This window comes from Myotis myotis, unplaced genomic scaffold, assembly GCF_014108235.1.
Source record: "Myotis myotis isolate mMyoMyo1 unplaced genomic scaffold, mMyoMyo1.p scaffold_m19_p_26, whole genome shotgun sequence".
NCBI classification, from domain to species: Eukaryota; Metazoa; Chordata; class Mammalia; order Chiroptera; family Vespertilionidae; genus Myotis; species Myotis myotis.
Window position 1 is genome coordinate 2135264 of NW_023416331.1, and position 3409 is coordinate 2138672.

At 51.1% G+C, this 3409-nt stretch overlaps 1 pseudogene; it reads left to right on the forward strand.

Moving 5' to 3' along the window:
* Positions 1-2265: 2265 nt before the first annotated feature.
* Positions 2266-2891, forward strand: LOC118679487 (annotated as a pseudogene).
* Positions 2892-3409: the final 518 nt, after the last annotated feature.

Genomic DNA, 3409 nt, shown 5'->3' on the forward strand with positions numbered 1-3409 from the left:
GGGCAGTAGGTGGCGCTGTCTCCCAAGACAGAGGGCTTCGTTTCTTGCCTCTGAAGGAAGAGTGGGTCCATGACCCAGGGCTCTTGCACATTTCACTAAAAAAAAAAAAAAGGCTTCTTTTGTTTGTTTGTTTTCAGATAATTTATTTTAGAAAAACAAAGGTTTACAGGGCTCCCTCAGGCAGGATATTAGGATTCAAATAGTATTACATGTGCTGGGCTGCATCTCTGGCGCTTCGGCCAGGCGGGGCCCGCTGTGCTCTCTGTTCCTAGGACACATAGATAGGAAGGTAGTCACTGTACTGATACTGTACTGTGTCGGGAACAAATTGTGTAAACAAGGCTTTGTAACGAACTTTGTGGTTTTTGCAAATAAAAACGCTGTAATCCTGTAGTCGGCACTGCAGTTCAGCCTTTGCTTCGGCAGGGTGCTGTAACTGTAGTCGCTGGCCAGCTTAATAAAGGCTCCTAAATCTTGATCTGAGTCCCTGGTGGTCGTCTCCGCAAGTCACCCCATTACATTACACTTTCAAAAAACCTTTGCCGATGAGTCCCAAGGGGAAACCTGTTGGCCTACTCTTGACCGCAGACACTTTCAGAAGAAATAGATATTTATGAAAATAAAATGGCAAACTCAACCCCACCTATTAACCGACAATCTTAATATCCAAGAACAGCAGCGGTCTTCCCTGATCCGACCTCCATATCAGATTGAAGCAATGATGAGCATATTTAAATTACCTTTGCAAAATCAGAACAATAACAACACAACACACAGAAAAGCTGAAACAAATAACAAGGAACAACAAAAATCCACTAAAGAAAACAACATAGCTAATTGTTTACTCATACAGACTCTTCCTTCAACCTCTAGGCACTTGGCTCTTAATGTTCCCACTAAATCAGGTGCTAGGAAGCGTGTGGAGAAGAAAATGAAATTCCAGATTTAATCCACATCAGAGAAGTTCAGAAGCAGCAGCGTGGGAGAAAGCGTACAGTAAAACAACCAGACGGCCTGCCGCCGGTGCGCTCTGGAACTTTGAACTTCAGAGGTTAGGTGGCAACTTCACAACTGCAGACAGTCCTGGGCCAGAGGCTTCGCCCGCTCTCTGCATGTTATCAGAGGAAGATTTGCCACGGAATTGGGATCTGTTCTACAAGATTCCTTAAGAAACCTACCTTCATTTTTAAGTTTTTTTCTGGAAATGAAAAAAAAGCATTTCTACTAAGCTCTGACAACACATTGAGGGGAAAAGCATACCAGTGTGCAAAATTTAAATTTGTTTTGCAAAGAGTTGACAATATCCTAAAGTAGAGACATGTAAAAAGCAAAATATCAATTCAGAAAAGAAGAAATCAAATTATTCCCTTACAGACCATCTGCACATGGTTTCAACACTGGACATGCTGTGAAACACAAATTGAACAGGGGCCGCAGTGCGAGCTGTGGGGAAGGCGGCAGAGACTAAAGACAAAACCGCTGGGCTTCTGTTTGCTGAGACACACTGAGCTTCGCTCTTTTCAGTTTGTTCCTCTTGAGGTCTTTACTCTGATGCCTGACAAAAGACAAACGTGTGCGATGATGCACACCTGCCAGTGATGAGCACGGAGCGCACGGGGGATGTGGGCTCTCATTTCTGCGTCATGGGCAGTGGCTACGCTTTAACTTCCGTACTAGACAGAGTCAAGCGAGGCGTCTGCATTTACATTGGCTTTTCACTGCAGCAAAACAAGCCTGACCCCTAGGATCCTCTTTTCCCAGAAGAATCCCTCATTACTCTTTGGAGAGGAATTTACTGCTCAAGTTAATAGCAGTTACCTCTAAACTTCATTTAAGAACACTTCATTCTAGTATTTCCTGAAATCCCCTGTGACTGCATATGTGATTTGTTATTAAAAACTAGAAGCCCGGCGCATGAAATTCATGCACTGGTGTGGGGAAAGAGGTCCCTCAGCCTGGCCTGCGCCCTCTCACAGTCTGGGACCCCTCACTCCTTACCACCCACCTGCTCACTGCTCCTTAGTGCTACTACCCGCTGTGTTGCCAGCTGTGAGCCTGGCTTGTGGCTGAACAGCCCTCCCCCTGTGGGAGCGTACTGACCACCAGGGGGCAGCTCCTGCATTGAGCATCTGCCCTCTGGTGGTCAGCGTGTGTCATAGTGACCAGTCTTTCTACCAGTCACTCAATTTGCATATTAGGCTTTTATTATATAGGATAAAAAACTCTCCCAAACAGAAACTTAAAAAAAAAAAAAAAAATCTGGGCATGGTGCAGGTGTGCTGGCAGGTGGTGGCGGTGGCAGCTGGCTGGCCCTGGAGGCCCTTCCCATTGCAGGTGACCTGCACCGAGGCCCTGCTGCAGGCCACAGGCGGGCCCTCGGCCAGTGCAGCCTGCCCCACCTCGCTGAGCTGCCTGCTGTGTGCCCTGCTGGCCGCCATGCCAGCCTCAAGCTCTGCCTCCTCGCCCTCTCCAGCCTGCAGCTGGGCTGGCCGAGCTGCTGCACCAGGGCAGTGTGCGTGTTGGCGGCGTCGCCGACTGTGAGTCCAAGGCCCTCAAAGGCTCGCAGGTCGGCCGGCTCCGCAAGGCAGGTATCCAGGTTCCACATGACCAGGACCTGGCTACAGGCACCACAATGGACAAGGAGGTGCTGATCACCACTCCCTCCACTGGACCACACGAGCCATTCAAAACAATGGAGAAAACGTGTTGATTATGGAGGACGAAGACTATGTGAGGCTTTTCCTGGAAGAACTTGAGCACATTTGGGAAGAGTTCAACCCTACAAAGTACACCTATTCCCACAGAAGAGGAGTCACTGAAGCTGTGCTCTCACTGTGTCTTGGAATTGGAGGGGAGGGTTTACTGTCAGAACTTCCGGCGCCTCGGGTTGAAACCAGACCAAACGTGCCAGGGCCGGCCCGAGAGCAGCCAGTGCGCTGCCTGGAGCTGCGGCGCTGCGGTGTCCGACTCGGCGTTCTGCTTGAGATAAACCTCAACGGCAGAAAAAAATCATTGGGACTAAGTTCTCCTTCATTGAGATACTGACGGGACCTCAGTGCTCCGCGTTAGGAAGGGAGGAGCTCCTGCCGCGATAGGCCCGAGCTGGGGTTTCCCTCCCGCCTGAGCCCGCGCAGCCACAGCGCCCGGACGCGCTGGCAGGAGCCTGGCTGGCACCGTGGCTCAGAGCAGGGGCTGCTCCTCGTGCCCGGAGCGGGTGCAGTGCCTGCTTCAGGGCTGCAGCTCTGGGATCCTCTCCTGAGCCCAGGGAATCTCCCGCCCTGGCCAACTCCGCCTCGTCAGCCCTTTTGGTGTCTCCTGGAATGCTCCCTCCCCGCTTTGCACTAGCCTGGCCCCTGCAGCCGGGCCTGCAGCACCTGCTGTCGCCAGCTCCTCCTGGCCTACGGGCAGG